Source organism: Lissotriton helveticus, chromosome 10 (genome assembly GCF_964261635.1).
Source record: "Lissotriton helveticus chromosome 10, aLisHel1.1, whole genome shotgun sequence".
NCBI classification, from domain to species: domain Eukaryota; kingdom Metazoa; phylum Chordata; class Amphibia; order Caudata; family Salamandridae; genus Lissotriton; species Lissotriton helveticus.
Window position 1 is genome coordinate 594,044,170 of NC_136071.1, and position 20,319 is coordinate 594,064,488.

The 20,319-nt window shown below is 44.3% G+C and overlaps 1 protein-coding gene across 1 annotated transcript in view; it reads left to right on the plus strand.

Annotated features, from left to right (window-relative positions):
- The window catches only part of LOC144785418 (UPF0764 protein C16orf89 homolog), a 793,662-nt gene that overhangs the window by 308,968 nt on the left and 464,375 nt on the right, over positions 1–20,319 (plus strand). The window lies entirely within an intron of this gene.

Below are 20,319 nucleotides of genomic sequence, written 5' to 3' on the forward strand. Positions count from 1 at the left end.
TAAATATGGATGTTGCCACATTTACCACTCAATCCATCATCTGCTGCATAATCTGCAGACTAAAAGAAAATTTCTCTAGCTCAAACAGACCAAAATAAATGTGGCGACGTGGGTTCGCACTTTGTGAAATACCTTTTGTAAATGTGAACTGGTCCTCTTGCACACTCATGTCTTATGGGCTTAAAATAAATGACAGACATGACATGCACATAAACACCTTGATGTATGGAATATGGCAGCACACTTGTTTATTTGCAAGCTTTCCTGGAAAGCCGGCCTTGCATTGGATATTGCAAGAGAAGCTGGCATCCCGCCAGAGACCCCGCACCATCCCTGCACCACTCAGCAAACGCGCCTCCTGGCATATTCTGGGTTGGGGGATTAAGTCCCCTAGAATCTTAAGGTCCTTAGGGGCCAACTAACCCACCAGGTACCTCCAGTAAGCCCCACACAATGGGATTGCTGAGAGGTGGTCTGAGGCCATGCCCCTTTATGACACCACTCTGCAAATGCGCCTCTTGGCACACTGCTGGTGGGGAGATGAGGCCCCTTTGTGTCCTGAGGACCTCAGAACTGAAGTAGTCTTCATCCCCCAAGCAGCATTGCACCAGGAGCTGCATTTGCAGAGTAGTGTAAAAAGGGTGTGTGGCCTCAGACCACATTTCAGTAATCCCACTGTATGGTGCTTACTAGAGATAACAGGAGGACTAGTTGGCTCCCAGGGACCTTCAGGAGGCAAGGGAACTTCATCCCCCAACCAAGAGGCGTGTTTGCAGAGTGCTGGAGAAAGGTGGGGCGTGGTCTCTGTCTACCTCTCAGCAAGGACCCCCAGCAGCAAACGGGACTTCAATACCCAACCAAGAATGTGCCACGGAGCACATTTGCAGAGTGGTGGTCAAAGGGGGCGTGGCCTGCTACAAGTACTTAGCAATCCTGCTGTGTGGGACTTACTGGAGTTAATAGAAGGGGTAGTTGGCCCCCAAGAATGTCCTTGGGGGGCCAACTACCCCTCCTGTTACCTCCAGTAAGTCCCATACAGTGGGATTGCTAAAAAGTCTTTAGAGGCCGCGCTCCTTTTCTCCATCACTCTGCAAACGCGCCTCCTGGCACACTACTGGTTGGAGGATGAAGTCCACTTTACTCCTGAGGGACAAGAAGCCTTCCTGGTACCTCCTGTAAGTCCTGCGCAGCGGAATTCCTGAGCGCTGGTTGGAGGTCCAGACCCCTTTCTCCACTACTCCGCAAACGTGACTACTAGTTAAAGAAGCATTTGGAATGTAATTGCTCTCGCATTCGCAAAAGTTACGGCTATTGGCATTGTAAATCACTTAATCTCCCCATGCCCACAACTAAAATTCATTTGTCCTTGCGTGATGTAACTAATGCTCAGGGGAAGCACTCCAATACCTGACCAGTCTGCACTATATAAAACTGCAAAAAAACAAAAAATAAAAAGTGTTTTCCACACTTTTGTCATTGGGCTATATGTGAGCTACATCTGGGTGATATTTGTGCTACATTTGGGCTCCTTTTTCTTTGCTGGCCATCTTGGGAGCCATTAATTCAATTCAATAAACTTGCTTCGATCTGATTTAGAAACATAGATCATAAAATTGTACATAAAACTATAAATCCTCTTTCTTAATACAATACAATGAGAATTAATTAAAATCAGTAGGTAAAAACAGGTGTTACAAAGCCCGGCTCAGAGCAACTTCAGTTTAACAGAATAGTAAAGTTCAATGTTTTACAAGATCAATCTCAAGTACTTCATACAGAATACTCAATAAGGGGTCCAAGTGAGATGCAACGCTCCAATACCTGACCAGTCTGCACTATATAAAACTGCAAAAAAAAAAAAAAAGTAAAAAGTGTTTTGCATACTTCTGTCATTGGGCTACACATGGGCTACATCTGGGTGATATTTGTGCTACATTTGAGCTCTTTTTTCTCTGGTGGCCATCTTCGGAGACCTACTTGTTATGAAGTGTCCTAATTTCCTCATTTACTGCAGTCTCCTCAGTTGGAAATGTTTTCAGTTTTATACTTTGATTCCATCAAGAAGGCATTTAGATGTGTCATACATTTGCCATACATTCACAATACTAGCACTCTAGTTGCATTAGATCACTGTGGTTAAGATACTGCTCACCAGGGAGTTAACTGGAAGTCTGCTGCTGGTATTGAAAGTGCATGTTTCAGTCTGCATGCCAGACTTTTTTAATGAAATAGAAGAGGAATGAACCCCCTCATTTTGTTCCTTTTTAAATTAAATGTTTTAAGTGTTACCCGTTTATTCCAATCAAGATGGCTTCAGGTGTGCCATACTTTTGTCATAAGAAAGACTGCCCTAGTTTTTCTTTAGAACACTCTGGGAAGCTGCAGTAGAACACAAGGTAATATACTGACAGTCTCTGCCCTTGTTGGATGTACATGTTTTTATGAGAATGTCAGACTTCATTCTCACATGACTGAGAAAGATAATGTGAATTTTCAGAAAATATGCTCTCATTTTAGCTTCTAGAGCACCTTCCAAACCTCTTCGGGAAAAGCATGAGAAAATAGTTTTCTCTCAAACATGATTCATGATATAACAGTAGAAGGCTTTTTCCCAGGGTGAAATAACCTTAGAACACACCACAAGTATAAAATTATTATGATACCATCAACAAATGGTTTATAATATAACTAAAGTCTGTTATCACTCTTTATACGTTCTCCTTTTGGTGACCCTCAAAACCTTCCATTCACTAAAATGCATTTTAATGGGGTGCTATCATGTATATTGGTCCCAAGATGGCTGCCAACACTTCTTGGATGAAGTGCTGACAGCCAATCAGATCTCACGATGAGATGTGTGGTGAGGCTCCGCCCAGATATATAAACTTCCTTTTCATTTAATATTTAAAAAACTACTTAACGGATTTACACCATTTGAAGCAAATAGTGCAGTCTGGACAAATTTGGTGTATTTCCGTTTAGCTGTTCTGGCTGCAACCGCAACAAATGTTTCCTATAGAAATTGAAATGGAGAAAACATGTTTTGGGAGCCCCTTTTATCTCGGCCCGACTTGACGAATCACCCCGAAACTTTCCAGACAGGAGCTGACCCGAGTGTCCCATTAGTTTTGAACATTTGGCGAAGATTGGTCAAACGGCGCCAAAGATATTGGCAAAAATTCACAAAAAACCCCACAGGTTTCAGGGACGTTATAATTATTTGTAGAAACCGTCATCCCAGCACACAATCCAGGTCAGGCAGCCTTCTACCAGAGATTTTAATAGTTTGTACTTTGCACGCTGATTTTAAAAACTTGACTGTACTTACTTGTACTTCTGGTGTCCCCCTGGTCCGCCACGGCTTGTGCCGATTGTGCGGAGGGGCTAAACACCATCTTTTACCAGGCTTCCTCATTTCCTGGAACAAACAGGGTTAGCGCTCTAGGCCCACTGCATCACAGCTGCGGTCCCGCCCACTTCCTCTTCATTAGTGAGTGTGCCGAGCGGATGCGCGCTGCAGAAACCGTCATCCCAGAACATAATCCAGGTCAGGCAGCCTTCTGCCAGAGATTTTAACCGTTTGTACTTTGCACGCTGATTTTAACCCCTTCCATGCTCATGACAAGGTCAGCTCGTCATGCAGTACACTGGAGCTGTGCTAATGACGAGCTGACCTTGTCATGAACAATGGGAATTAGAAAATATCAGCACCAGGTCGGAATTGCCTTAGCACCAATGTGGTTAAAAACTTGACTGTACTTACTTGTACTTCTGGTGTCCCCCTGGTCCGCCGCGGCTTGTGCCGATTGTGTGGAGGGGCTAAACACCATCTTTTACCAGGCTTCCTAATTTCCTGGAACAAACAGGGTTAGCGCTCTAGGCCCACTGCATCACAGCTGCGGTCCCGCACACTTCCTCTTCATTAGTGAGTGTGCCGGGTCGACGCCAGACGCCAGGTACCCTGTTAATTTTTCTTTTGCCCCTCTAACCCCCCTGTGACTACCAATGGGCATTATTCGATACACCAGTCAGGAGCTCTACTCCCTAAACGTAGCCTCTCGTTCTATTCAGGATAATGCCATTCCCCAACAGCTCAGCACCTGCATCCCGGTTAGTGTAAAAACTGCCAACAGCATAAAACATAACATAAGCAAGCTTGGTCCCCAACCCCGGACAAATTTAGTATGCATGTACTGCAATGCTCGGTCCCTCTCCAAGCACGCCCTAGAAATATGGTCGTTACTTGATACTGAAAATCCAGATCTACTATTCGTTACTGCAACCTGGCTGCAAGAGTCCTCCATCCTTGACATCTCTATAGCCTTACCCCATGAGTATAAAATTCATAGACTCGATCGATCTGGCAAAAAAGGAGGGGGTACCGCAATTATCTATAAATCATTTATCAAGCTCCATATCAACAACTCTTACTTAGAGAATTGGGGTGAGATGTGCATCTCTACCATGACGATTGGGAACAAGGAGTCATGGAAGGTTGCTCTCATTTATAGACCCCCTGGTGCAAAATCCCATTTTGTAAATACACTCGTGGAAGCGATAGCTCCTCATGCCCTGGCCTCAGGTACCTTTCTACTACTAGGGATTTTAATTATCATATGGAACTAATCCTAGACCCCCATACCAGTGATCTCATCAGCAATATTAACTCTTTAGGACTAAGCATACTACCCACAGGCCCTACTCATACTGCTGGTCATTCATTGGATCTACTGTGTACTAACTCCTCTAAAGTAGAAATCAGTTAAATACTTCCAGTACTCTGGACTGATCACTATGTTATCAAATTTCACATAGTGGCACCTATATAAAACCCCAAAAAAGCAATCAAGTAAAACTGAGCAGACCTTGGAATAAGATAAATTTGAACTCCTTTGCCGCCCACATCTCTCCCCCTGTCATCACTAATATCACTGATCCTAATAAAGCAGCTATCGATCTTGAACTCGCGATCTCCTCGACCTTAGATCTAATCGCCCCAATAAGAGTATCCAGGCCTCCCACCAAAAACTCTCCGTGGTTTACTCCAAACCTGGAAAAGATCAAACTTTCTGTCAGGATAGCAGAAAGGAAATGGCGGCAAACCAAAGTCCAAACTGACAGACATTATAAAACAGCTCATAGGTCCTATATGAAAGAAATTGCTATGGCTAAAAAAGTGTACTTAGGCAACAGGATAACCCAAGCAGCAAACTCACAGAGAGAGCTATGTAAAATTGTTAAAGAATTCACTAACCCCCCTGCCTGCCAGCAGTCATCCAATGAATCACAAGAGTGGGTTAACTCTGTATCATCGTATTTCCACGAAAAAATTAATGACATCTACAAACTTTTTCCCCAACCAACTACTTCCCTTCAGACCACACCTCCGCTTAATAAAAGCGATAGTGACCCCAAAAACCAAATCAATGTACTCAGAGAATTTTCTCCTTTCTCTGAAACAGATGTAGAATCAACTTTGCACAAAATCAAGTCAGGATCCCCTGGGGACCCAGCCTCCTCCCAAATTCTAGTAAAAATATCTCCTGCCCTGATTTCTGGTCTAACTAAAACCCTCAATCTCTCTCTATCTCACGCTTCTGTTCCCCTGCACTGGAAGGAGGCCACAATAAGAACAATTTTAAAGAAACCTTCGGCCGACTCTAAACAACTCTCAAACTATCACCCTATCTCTCTTCTGCCCCTATTCGGAAAAGTCATGGAATCATTGATAAACAAACAACTTGTAACCTACTTGGAGACAAATAGACTTCTGGACCCCTCCCAATCGGGATTCAGGGCATTCCATAGCACCAAGACTGCCTTGCTCGAAATTGTTGACAATGTCAGAATGACTCTAGACTCAGGACAGTCTGCCATATTGGTCTTGCTTGACCTGTCCGCAGCCTTCGACACCATCTCGCATCTCATTCTCCTAGAACGTCTTGCCGAGATTGGTGTCGAGGGCCCTGCGCTACTCTGGATTAAAAGCTATCTAACCAACAGATGTTCAAAGGTCCAAGTAGGAACATATTCCTCCAGCTATTTGGATAATGATAAGGGTGTACCTCAGGGGTCAATATTGAGCCCTACGCTCTTCAACTTATATGTATCTCCCCTGGCTAAAGTGATCAGAGCCCACGGTTTTGGAACCGTGTCCTACGCTGACGACACACAATTACTGATCACCATTGACCAGGATCCAGACAAAACCAAACGGAGGTTCAAAACTTGCATGATTGAAATCCATAACTGGATGACCAACAACTTCCTGATGCTAAATGCTAGCAAAACTGAGATCGTGCTTTTCGGAAAGGCTGACAAGATTTGGACAAAAGAATGGTGGCCAACAACACTAGGACCCTGTCCCTCTCCCAAATCCTCAGTTAGGAATCTTGGGGTAATAGTCGACAACAGGTTGTCCATGGCTGAACATATCAACAAAGTAGTGCACACCAGCTTCGGCCTCATGCGCAGTCTGAAGAAAATTTTTAAATGGATTCCCCTTTCGTCGCGCATGCCTTTAGTACAAGGTCTCATTGTCAGCCGGATAGATTACGGGAATGCCTTGCTATCCTCCATTAACGAAAATCTTCTGGCCTGACTACAGGTACTGTCATTATGTAGATAGGGCAACGGCTATCAGTTTACCGTCTCGCTTTACTGGATCTGGGTCACCATTTTGCAAAAAAGATACATTAAAACCGGTTGCGCTATTTTCCAAGTTAATTCCTCCTCTATTCAACCCTCCCTTCCCTCAAAGAATTACTTGAAGTGAGCGGAGAGGAAAAGTGGAGAGAAAAAGTGTGAGAGAGGAATGGTGGAGCCTCATGGGAGTAACACCATGGAGGCTAGCAGGATGGTACTCGCTTGCTGCCTAGGTTCTCATCATCAGCGTCCACCACTCCAAACAGAAGAAGTGTGATAGTGCACAAAGAAATGAAAAAGAAACTTTAGAGACCGCCTAGTCCACACCCGACCCAGACAGGGAACACATGAGACCAACTTACCACATGGACACTATCCGTGTGGGGGGTGTTCTGTGTGTGAGCTAACTGCAGCTACCAAAAGTGGGACGCTGGCAGGGAATAAAATCTGTCACTTGAACAAATACAGCAACTGAAAACACCTCTAACGTTTTATATAGGCTTACCTGCCCATGTGACCTACATTATATAGGTCTGACGTCACGCAAGGTAAAGATTAGAATACAGGCACATCTGAGCACTTTACGTACAGGTAAACTGACCACGAAACTGGTGCAACACTTCCAAGAGTTCAAACACACCCCGAGAGACATCCGGTGGGTGGTACTGGAGAAAGTACAGGGAGGATTATAACATCCAACACCCTGACCTGGTCAAAACCAAGATTTGCAAACAAAAGGAGCAGCAATATAAAAGATCTTCTGGTCCACACAAGACCACCTCCGAAAAAGAAAAAACAACAACCAGGCCTATGGAATAACCCTCCAATCACTGGACACTATCCCTGTGGTACCTGCGTAGTGTGTGCAACCACAGAACCAACAAAAGAACTACAGTTACTTCCAGACTTTTTATGGAAACTGAAAAAACACACCAATTGCAACACTAGCCACGTTGTGTATATGATCACATGCCCTTGCGACATGCGATATATTGGGATGACATGCCGAAAAGCCAAACAGAGACTCTGTGAACACAGGAGTAATGTGAACTGTAAGAAAGGCACGACAAAGATGTCATCGCATTACAAAGAGAAACAACACACAGCCAATGACCTGCGCTGGGTAATCCTAGAAAGTCTAGACACAGTAGACAGAAACGCCGCAAAGATACTGTTCGAAAAGGAACAACGTTGGGTCCACAGGCTCAAAACAGATACCCAGGGCCTTAACGATTCTGTTCCTTGGTTGTCCCTCAACAGATAATCAACACCCCAAGCCCGTCTATAACACTGTACCTCAAGTAGAGAACACATGTGGCCTGTTAATCCTGCTCACACCACATACCCGTGTTTTTTGGCAGTGCCTTATGAGAGCATAATAGAACCTAAGTGCCTTCATATAAGACTAGGTAATTCCAATGCCAACTTAAAACTTTTTTTAAAATTCCATATACGTGCACCTTGGGCCACCAACTCGGCATAAAACGGCTGCACTCAGCAATACACCTTCGTAAAATAATTACTAGAGATAGAATTCTTCACCTAGTTATCCCCCCCAAAAGTCACAATGACAAATGTATTAGAGATTCCGAACGATAGTAATAACCATCGACCTAGACCGATCGTGGAGTATCTCTTCTAAAATTGGTGCATCTAATACTCCATTGCATAATCAATCTTAGTAATCCAATTGCTACCAAATATTATTTAATTAATTTATTAATATCTACCCGTGTAGATTATGGGCAAGTAGTAATGGTAAAAAAGAACGAGCGGAAAGTAACTCTTCCATCTCTAGCATCACTACGCTTAAATCCACCCGGAACTACACCGCCCTGTAGTTCCGGGTGATGACAGGCAGAGCCAGCACATGCGGCAAAGACCGAGTAAGAAGGCACTAAGGTAACGCTGACAGCCGAGCGCACCGAGCACGAGAACAAACCGCAAGTACAAGACCGCGCCCTGTAACATTTTTTCTTTAATACCCCTCTAGTAAGGCCTCTCTCGATCAGCCTTAATCCCCGAGGAAGTATTTCTTCAAACATAACAAGGTATGCACGAGTAACAAAAACGCCTTTAGCGCATTGGGCACCACTCGAGTCACGCATAACGCACTCCCCAGATAATGACCCACGGACAATTTCTGGTCAAAAGAGCATGTGAATAATTCATTTCAGCACGAAAAATCACACACCTGAATGATATGTGATAGTAAGCATGGTATGACAGGAGTGTGAATGCAACTACAAAGCGGCCACAAATTACAACGGTTCTCACTATAGAACACGCACTGAGAGAGTACAATGTTAAAACTATGGGCACCTCAATACAGTATTAGTCTTTCCTGCCCACCGAAGTATGACAAAGGAAGAGTTGACGCCTGAAATGAGTATGAAGAAAAGTATTGCCATTTCCTAGTTCCTTAATAACAAAAAGGTACTATTGTACATAATATGTGTTTTCCCGCACCCCGTCTCCCTGTTTGTTGTTGTCTGTGTGTGTGTTTCTTCTTCTTTTTTTCAGGTACAATGAAACTTTGAATCACGAAGAATCAGGTCAATATACCTCTTTTCTTCTCAAAACGATTTTTCTCACTATTTATTCACCCCCATTGGTCCTGACGAAAGCCTAAGATCCTCTGACTACCAAAGGCTGAAACATGTTGACCTCTTTTTAAACCCTATATACAATATGCACTTGAATCCCTAACCAATTCAGAAAGTGCACCTAACTTTTTACTTACAGTCCGAATCCAGACTTATTAAAAATTGTCTCAGTCTGGCTGTCCGGATTTTTAACAACGACACCACCACTATACCCCCCCACTTTCCACGGTCACTACTGCCTTAAACCTAAGGCGAAACCTCCTGGTGGAGGGTGCACAATACAAAAAATGACTCAATGATTACACACGCACGTGTAGGAAAGCGGGTACCCAGTATATACCGCTGAAGAGAGATCATCTGAATACACGTGTATGAGAGTCATATTTGTTGGGAGATACCAGTTCCTCGACTTGTGAACCCAAGGTTTAAGCAGGACAAGTGATCCTTTCCCCCTTCTGATTATAAAAGTCAACCTCGGAGACTGAAAGGATCTTCACTCTACCTCCCCCATCCCCATGATTATACACGAAAGTACAGGGAGAACAGTTTAATATGGAGAGGAGACTCAGCACGAGAGAAGCCCGATGGATCTATCAGGAGGGAGCGGACCAGCTGGGCCTAAATGATTTTCTTGATTGGGGAAAGGTAAACACTTAAATACCACTAAGGTTTAGCCAGTACCCAGGGTGAAGAGGACGAACACAGTCTAAACGTAACAACTTTCTGATTCTAAGTGTAGTGTAGATACAAGTAGACATGTAGACATGTTGATGTCTTCTGGTGCACCTTTAACAAATTCAAATGCACTATACAGTAATGGCATCAGATTTCAAGCATGAATACTGATAGCCTTAGTACGAAGTACAGTTTTAGGTTAATCATTCAAATACCATGTAGCAAATACCTAAGGGGAACAGGACACCTTTAGGCACACATGACAGCTTTCTGACTTATAAATAACTATTGGGCACATATAGAAGCTGTTGCTGTTATATATATATATATATATCAGTAATCCACTCTTCACGCCGCTTGCCGCGTGGCGTCCCGATTACCACGATAAAAGAGAAACGGACTCCAAAGTTTTCTTCTTCTGCAGCCGCAGGTAAAGTTTATTTTACAGGAAATTTATACGTGCATATTCCGAATAAAAACCCAAACGCGTTTCGGCGTTCTCAGACGCCTTGCTCGCTGGTGATTAGTGTCAGTATCCCGCCCCATATTTAAACTGAGGCTGACCCCGTGATTGATGACCCGTGCATGATAGACATAGAAGAGATATTCATATTACATCGTTTAACTGCTTTGTATCCCCATAGGAAAAAACATTTTTTGGGATACAATAACTTTGTTGTTAATCTTGAAATATACTCGTAGTGCTCCGTAATTAACATGAAATATCTTTTCAACCATATTTACTGTATTCTGGCAGTCATATTACTATCGAGTAGAAATTCTCCTCTGATATCTGCTTTATATTAAAACAATGGTGTATAATTCATTAAGTTCTTATTTTGATATTTACGGGTCATTGATTACTAAGATTTCAAGAATATTGCATTTTCAACTGACATTTGATATTCTTCCAAATTTTGAAGAATGAATCATTTCCCGGTCATAACACCCCTAAGTGATTGTGCATAAGACTTAAAATTAAATGAACTATGCATATGGTTAAGTAAAGCCTCTCAGCCGAGAGCTTAGTTGTACAAAACCATTAGCTAGGTGATAGGTGGGGATAAGGGTACTCGGGATAGAGGCGCATGATAAGCTCTTACTCATGGAGAAAAACAATTCTAACTGTACAAATACACAGACAAAAAATAATAAGCACTAGTGGGTATACTACAGTATATATATATATTATATATATATATATATGTGAACAATGGCCCAAAAGCATTGAGGACGCACTGACTGGGAGTGCATCCTCAATGCTTTTGGGCCATTGTTCACATAAATTAACACGGTAGTCTTGACGTGGAGGGCGGCACCATCGCTGATAAGTGAATAGCGAAGCTGTGGTTGGAACTACATCCAAGCCTGTTTTCAGCTGAGCAGATGGGACTTGTCGCCGCATTGGGACGAGGTGCTGCGTTAAAGGCTGGCAATTACAACAAAGCTGTTTTCATCATACTAAAGCCACCCACTTCAATGTTTTATTAACTTTAAGCAAAGCATTGACGCCCACTCACTGGAGGAACACTGAATTGAGCACTATGAAGACCAAGAGGCTACAGGAGCAGCCACGCCCACTGAGCCCGAAACGCGTCAGCATTTGACTTTGAAAATAAACTTTGTGCTGCTTGCGGTGCATCTTCTTTGCTGCAGTCTTCAATAAATATGCAGAAATACTCACCCGTGTGGGCTTCATCCTTGGAGGCCACTCTTTTGTGTATATATATATATATATATATATATATATATATATATATATATATATATATATATATATATATATATATATATATATATATATATATATATACCAAAGTGAATTGAATTGAAGAAATAGTGGGTGTATGGCTGTCTGAATGGATGATTCAGTAGGTGTGTGTCTGACTCTATAAGTGAGTGATTAAACGTGTCTTACTGAATGTATGGGTTAGTGACTAAATTGTGTGAATGTCTGTATCAGTCTGTCTGTTGGTGTGTAAGCGGTTGCATGGGTTGGTGAGTAGCTACATGAGTGTCTATAAGGGTTTTTGATTGCTTGTCTGAGTATCTGTATGGGTGCCTGAGTGTCTGTGTGGGTGGGTGGGGTGGGTGTGACTCACTGCATGGATGTGTGAGTGGGTGATTCACTGGGTGTTTTTGTTCAAGAGTTCATCTGTGAGGGGCTGTATGGGTGGGTGAGTGTGTTTATGGCTTTGTTAGTGAGTGAATGGATGTCTCAGTGGTACATGTGTGAGTAACTACATATGTGAAAGGCAGTATATGTGAGTGTTAGAGTATATAAATGTCTATATGTGAGAGTGAGTGATTGTTTGAGTGGCTGTGTGGATGAGTGTGTGCTTGTGTCAGTGATTTTATAAGAGAGTAAGTATGTGTTAGTATCTGTGTGGATAAGTGAAGTGGTGTGTGTATAACTGTATAGGTGAGTAAATGAGAGTGTGATTTATTATTTGCATGACTAACTGGCTGTGTAAGTAACTCTATGGGTGAGTGGCAGTGTGTGAGTGTTTGTATAGGTGTATGAGGACAAATAATAGCGGCTGTATTGATGAGTGACTGCATGCATGATTGACTGTATGGGTGAGTGAGTGGATGTGTGTGTAGAACTAGGACTCAGTGAATGGGTATGTAGTAAATGGTTTTGATGTGACTATGGTTTCGAGAATGGTAGTCTTTATTTTAGAGTGGGTGTATCAAAAATTACATTAGGCTGTGAGGAGGAGCATCAGAGGATCATGCGGATGATGTCATCAGTGATGTCATCAGTGATGTCATTTGAGATGTCATCACTGATATCACTGACCATATCATGAGTGATGTAATATATGATTTCACCAGCAGTACATTGCGGGGGCGTGAGTTATACTTAGCTCAACTAACTATAACGGCTGAATTTCTCTAGTTTTGTACAAGTGAAATGTCCAAGGGGATCAAAACTACCTCTAAGTCAGAGGTGCAGAAAAAGGCAAGATAAGTGCAGAAAGAACAAACAGAGGTACAGAAAGAAGCAAGAGAGGTGCAGAAACAGGCAGGAAAAGTACAGAAAGAGGTAACAGGGGTGCAGAAAGAGGCAAGAGAGGTTCAGAAAGAGAAAAGAGGGGTGCAGAAAAGTCAAGAGGGTGCAGAAATACGCAAGAGCAGTGCAGAATGAACCAACAGAGGTGCAAAAAGTGGCAAGATGGCTGCAGAAAAATGTAAGAGAGGTACACAAAGAGGCAAGAGAGGTACAGAAAGAGGAGGGAGGGTGCAGAAAAGAAGGAAGAGAAATGCTGAAAGAGACAACAGAAGTGCTGAAAGAAGCAACAGAGGTATAGAAAGAAGCAAGAGAACTGCGGAAAGAGGAAAGTGAGGTGCAGAAAGAAGCAGGACCAGTGCAGTAAGAACCAACAGAGGTGTAAAAAGAGGCACAAGGGGTGCAGAAAATGGTAGGAGAGGTGGACATAGAGACAAGAGAGGTACAGAAAGAGGCAGGAGGGTGCAGAAAAGAAGGAACAGAAGTGCCGAAAGAGATAACAGAATTGCTAAAAGAAGCAACAGAAGTGTAAAAAGAAGCAAGAGAAGTGCAGTAATAGTCAAATGAGGTGCAGAAAAAAGCAAACGCAGTGCAGAAAGAACCAACAGAGGTGCAAAAAGAAGCAAGAGTGGTACAGAAAAAGGGAGAAGAGATGCACAAAGAGGCAAGATAGGTATAGAAAGAGGCAGGAGGGGTGCAGAAAGAAGGAAAAAAAGTGCAGAAAGAGGCAACAGAGGTGCTGACCAAGGCTTAAAGGGGCAGAAAGAGCAAGATAAGTGCAGAAATAACCAACAGAGGTACATAAAGAGGCAAAAGTGGTGCAGAAACAGGCAGGAAAAGTGCAGAAAGAGGGAACAGGGTACAGAAAGAGGCAAGAGAGGTACAGAAAGAAAAAAGAGGGTTGCAGAAAGAGGCAAGAGGGGTGCAGAAAGAAGCAAGTGAGGTGTAGAAAGAGGTAACAGGTGGTTAAAGACACAGGAGAGGTGTAGAAACAAGCAAAAGAAGTGCAGAAAGAGGCAAGAGAATTGCTGAAAGATGTAACAGAGGTGTGGAAAGAAGCAAGAGAAGTGCAGAAAGAAGCAAGTGAGGTGCAGAAAGAGGCAGGAGAGATGCAGAAAATGACATGGGAACAGCAGAAAGAGACAAGAGGGATGCAAAAACGGGAAGAAGGGTACAGAAAGAAGCAAGAGTAGTGCAAAAAGAAGCAAGAGTAGTACAGAAAATGGCAATAGAGGTGCAGAAAGAGGCAACAGAGGTTCAGAAAGAGGCAAGGGAAGTGTAGTAACAGGCAAGAGAAATGCAGAAAGAGGCAAGAGAGGAGCAGAAAGAGGCAAAAGAGGTATAGAAAGAAGCAATAGAAGTGCAGAAAGAGGCAGGAGGTTTCCGGAAAGAGGCAAGTGAGAAGCATATAGAAAGAGGCAAGAGGGCTACAGGAAGAAGCAAGTGAGGTGCGGAAAGAGGCAACAGAGGTGTAGAAAAGGGCAAGAGATGTGCAGAAAGAGGCAAAAGAAGTACAGAAAAAAGAAAGGTGCTGAAAGAAGCAAGAGAGGTGCAGAAAGAAGCAAGAGAGGTGGACAAAGAGGCAAGAGGGGTACAGAAATAGGCAAGAGAGATCGCAGAGATTTGCAAAACAAAGGTGCAGAAAGAACCAAGAGCAGTGCAGAAAGAATCAACAGAGGTGCAAAAAGAGGCAAGAGGGGTGTAGAAAGGGATATGAGAGGTGCAGAAAGAAGTAACAGAAGTACAGAAAGAGACATGAGTGGTGCAGAAAGAGGGAATATAGGTGTAGAAAGAGGCATGAGACTTGCATAAAGAAGGAAGAGGGGTGCAAAAAGAAGCGAGTGAGGTGCAGAAAGGGTCAAGAGAGGTACAGAAAGAGGCAAGCAAGGTGCAGAAACAGGCAAGAGAAGTATAGAAAGAGGTAAGAGAGGTGCAGAAGGAGGCAAGAGAACTGCAGAAGGAGGCAAGAGAGTTGCAGAGACAGGCAAAATCGGTGCAGAAAGAGGTGGGCGGACTGAGGCAAGAGAGATATAGAAAAAGGGAAGAGGGATACAGAAAGAAGAAAGAGGGGTACAGAAAAAAGCAGCAGAGGTGCAGAAAGAGGCAAGAGAAGTGTAGAAGGAGGTAAAAGAGGTGCAAAAACAGGCAGGAGAGGTGCAGAAAGAAGGAACAGGGGGTGCAGAAAGAGGCAAGAGAGGTTCAGAAAGAAGGAAGAATGGTGCAGAAAGAGGCAAGAGGTGTACAGGAAGAAGCAAGTGAGGTGTATAAAGAGGCAAGAGAGGTACAGTAAAAGGCAAGAGAGGTGCAGAAACTGGAAGAGAGGAGCAGAAAGAGGCAAAAGAAGTGCAGAATAAAAGAAAGGTGCAGAAAGAAGCAACAGAAATGCAGGAAGAGGCAAAAGAGGAGCAGAAAGAAGCAAGAGTGGTTTGCACACCATTAGTACCAATTTAATACCCACATTTAGAAATAAGTAATAGGTGACCATTCAAGGTTTGCAAAGCACCTTCCACCACGCTATAACACTTGTTGCTGCATTTTTGGTAGCGTTTGAGCAGTTTGAGCTAGAAATAATGTTTTTTTGTTCAAATCTACAGATTATGCAGCAGATGATGGATTATGTGGGAAATGCGGAAAATGTATACTTATGTGAAAGTTGGTGCAGCCAAACAGTCGCATAATTCCAGTGGCCCTGCTCATACTTCCGACTAGGTCCAGAAGTGCTCCTCAATGGTTCCTTCTTTTTTTTGTCTCATTGAGTTCATAGTTTAGCTTTTATAGAAATGAGGAAAGCTAAACCTGAGGTTACCACTCCACAACACAGACTACCATACAACATAATTACTCTCCATAACACATAATCTCACTCTACATAATTCATATACACTAAATATCACATACTTTCTATCCACATAATTTCACTGCACAACATACCACATAATTCCACTACACACACCGTACATCCACTCCAATCCAAACACATTAAGAGTTAACATTAAGATTAAGTGATTTGACCAGAATCACAGAATGTCAAGCTAAAGCAGAAACTCCAACCTGGTTCCCAGGTGGCAAAGTATGCAGCTCTAGAAGTAACAACACATCCTCTCCCCTAAGTGCAACATTTAATCAAGTGGTGAACTGGATAAAAAACATAAAGATAATAATACTTTAAAAGTGCATTGTTGCTATTTGAGGACTCAGAAAATAGGTCCTCATTTTAGTTTTTTAGAGCACTCACCTTAATTTCGATGCAAATAAGACCCTCTTGTTTTTATAATTTCTAAAGGAAATGCTTTAGGTATTACAGTTTTGATTACATCAAGATGATGTCAGGTGTGCCACACTTTTGTAATAAATTGGAATGTTAGCAATCTAGTTGTTCATTAGGATACTGTTGAAAGGCAGAGGTCAGGGGCACGGACTCAGAAAAATTAAGGCAAGTAGGAGGGTGCAAAGGCAACAATTTGACCACACTGGGTAGGCCAGAAGGGCATTGGCAGCACAACAGACTATGGAGGAGGGTTAAAGGGGGGCAGGGGCAACAAACCAACAATGCAGGACAGGCAAGAGAGGCTGTGGCAATATAATAGACCATTGTGGGCACAAGCAAGAGGCAGTGGTTGTACAACCATACATGCCAACAGACCTTATACAGCCAGGAAACTTCCAATGTTTTTAAGCCCAAATGGGATTTAACGATTCTGTTTCCTGTCTACAATCTCCTCTTTTTCAATGTAAGTCAATGGGGAAAATCAATTCCCCAGTTTGTTTTCAAAATCTCCCTCTTACCAAGTTCAAAATGCTAGCAAGCATGGTACATTGGATCCTGGAAGGCAAGAGAAACTGGGGTAGGGACATGGATCCAGATAACAGAGGACAGGAGGGACATGGACAGGTGCACCAAACTGACCTCACAGGGCAGGCATTGGGGTATGCAGCAGCCCAATATGCCACACAGGGCATGTGGGAAGGCAGTGCGGCACAACAATCTATGGAAAGCAAAAGGGAGGGGACAGGACCATGCACATGGACAACAGAGATTAGAGGGGAAAGAGGCAATGAGAGAAAGCTGACAATAATGGACAGACAGGAGAGAAAGCTGCAGCATAACAGACCATAAAGGGCAGGAGGGAGGGATCAGGGGCATTACAATGGAGCAGACAAGCCAGGAGGAAGGGAATAGGGGTCTGCACATGGAAAACAAAGGACAGCGGGCAAGGGGGCAGGGCAGGAGCAGGAAGCTGACCATGGAGGTCAGGCAGGATGGGCACTAGAAGCACAACACACCATGGAGGGCAACAGTAAGACTATAATGGCATATACACAGACAATGGAGGGAAGGTGGGAGGGGGTCAGGGGCAGCTAGCTGACCACTCAAAGAAAGTAGGAGGGGCTGTGGCAGCACAGAAGTCTTTGCATGGCAAGTGGGAGGGTTAGTGGCAGCACAATGGCCATAATGGGCAAGAAGGAGGGGGCAGGGGCATGCACAAAGGACCATAGAGGATAGAAGGGAGGGGTAGGTGTTGGGCACAGACAAGAGAGTTCAGGGCAGGGGCCTCACAACAGACCACGTGGGGCAGGCAGGAGGAGCCTTTACCAAGTCATGACTGATGTCATTTGAGATGTCATCAGTAATGTCATCAGTGATGTCACTGATCATGTCATGGGTGATGTAAAATGTGACGTCATCAGCAGTGCACTGCAGGGACGTGAGTTATTGTTAGCTCAGCTAAATATAACAAATGAAATTCTCTGGTTTTGTACGAGTGAAATGTCAGACTTACTGTGGTTTTTCAGGGAAAAAAATAATATAATATATATATATATATATATCCCGGGAATTCATAATAACTTTTCACGCTCTCAGACAAATACCAGCACAGCAGGCAGGATTTCGTGCAGCAAAGTTGGGGGTTTATTTAAGACAGAAACCCGCCGTGACACGTTTCGCCACCGTAGTGGCGTGGCCCCCCTCCCGTGGCTAATCCAGGCCCCGGAGACCCCATCCCCCGAGGCATGCCACATTTTAATTTTAATTTTTAGGGCGGGGGGCTGAATAGCCCCCCTCCTAAGGCCACTTAAGGCCCCAGGGACCCCATCCCCGGGGCCGGTCTACATCTTTTTTTATCCCTTTTTTTATTATTTAGGGAGGGGGGGCCACGTGGCCCTCCTCCCGGGCCACTTCTGGCCCCGGGGACCCCATCCCCCGGGGCCTGGCCCTCACCGTTAGGGACCGTGGGGGGGTCCCCAAGCCCCCCACGGTCCCTTCCGGCTCCCCGCATCCTGCGGAAGCCGGCATTGCTTTTCTGCTTGGGGAGCAGCTAACATGCTGCTCCCCATGCAGAAAAGCAATCGGCTTTGGTTTTTGAGAGAGCAGGTTTCTTGCTCTCTCTTTCAAAAACCATAGCAACCAGCAGTGTCCCGGGGGTAGGCACCCCAGGACACTGCAGGAGCCGGCCCTGGGGGGTGGCGGTCCCCAGGGCCATCACAGTCTCCAGGAGGGGGGCCGCACGGCCCCCCTCCCATCATTTGTAAAGCCCCGGGGGTGGTGGTCCCCGGGGCATGTGGGGGGGCTTGAGCCCCCCACATAGGTTTTTTAAAATTTTATTTTGAAAAGAAGCCTTGGGGGGTGGCAGTCCCCGGAGCTGTGGGGGGCCGTGAGCCCCCCCACATACTTCATACTAAAGCCCCGGGGGGTGGAGGTCCTCGGGGCTCAGGGGGCCTTAGAGGCCCCCTATCATTATACACTTAAGCCCGGGGGTGGCGGTCCCCGGGGCTGCGGGGGGGGCCATGTGCCCCCCTGCTATACTACAAACTTTGCCCCGGGTGGTGGCAGTCCCCGGGGCAGTGTGGGGGAATTGGCCCCCCCCACACTTTATTTATATATAGCCCCCAGGATTTTGCCCCCCGGTGGCTAATTTACAATAAAGCACGGGAGCCGTGCTTCTTTTTTTTTCTTTTATAGCCAGGATATACGTACCCTACGCGTATCCCGCGATTTTTATTTTTTTTAAATGTTTTTTTGGGCCTCGGGGGTTCTTGTGGGACCCCCTGAGCAGGCCTAGGCGGTCACGGTGTTTCTACCCTGCCCCCTTTTCGCGTTTTTCAAGTTTTTTTTTCTGTTTTCTTGTGCCTCGGTTCAAGATGGCTGCCAACACTTCCTGGTTTGGAGTGTTGACAGCCAATTAGCATTCAGCTCGTGCACGGCAGGGTACGCGTACTGTACGCGTACCGTGTCTATAGATATATCTATGATTTTACTTTTGATTTTCTCAGGAACTACTGAACGGATTTACACCATTTAACAAAAAGCGTGATCTGCGAACCAAACTCCACCTTTTTGCCAGATTTGGTGTAATTCCGTTCAGCAGTTCGGGCTGTAGCCGTGTCTGAAGGTCCCTATGGAAAATTGTACGGGGAAAACACGTTTTGGGACCCCCCTTTTTTCTCAGCCCCTGCTTGACGAATCACCCCCAAACTTTCAGGGAAGTAGCGGAGCGGAACAGGCCATCTTCTTGGAGAATATTCATTGACTGGCGCCAAAGTTATTCCAAATAGAATGTTGCAGATTTCCTATGGAAACTAGGTCATAACTATAACTACCTACTGGCGACCGCCAGTGGGTAATATTACCTACTAGCGGTCGCCGGTAGGTAGTTATAGTTAGAACCTTGTTTCTATTCAAAAATCATTTTTTCTTTTGCCAATATCTTTGGCACCGGTTGACGAATGGGGCGCTCCAGTCAGCTCCTGTTTTGAAAGTTTCAGGTTGATTCGTCAAGTGGGGGCCAAGAAAAAAGGGGATCCCAAAACGTGATTTCTCTGTTATTTTCCATAGGAAACTTTAGACATGGCTACAGCCCGAATTGCTGAAGGGAATTGCACCAAATTTGGCAAAAGGTAGCTTTTGGTCCAGACAGCACTCTTTTCTTTAAATAGTGTAAATCCGTTCAGTAGTTTTTAGGAAATTCAAGCATTTACAGATATCGATGTTTGAGAATTCTGCGATCCAAATGGCTGAACCCTCCCGATCTCGAGCTTATTTCTGATTGGCTGTCAACACTTCAAACCAGGAAGTGTTGGCAGTCATCTTGTGACTCGGTTAAACCAAGTCACAAGCAAAAAAGTTAGAAAAACATTTAAAATCAAGTAAAAGGGGGCAGGGTAGAAACACCCTGACTCCCTAGGCCTGGTATGGGTGTCCCACAGGGATCCCCAAGGCCCAAAAAAGTATGTGTGAAGAAACATTTTCTACAGGATTCGCGTACCGTGAGCGATTCCCACTGAAAAAAGGTAAAAAAGGAAAGCACAGTCTCCTAGCATTTAAAAAACATTAGAAATTCACTGAAAAAAATACAGGTATCATGGACGTTATAGTTAGTT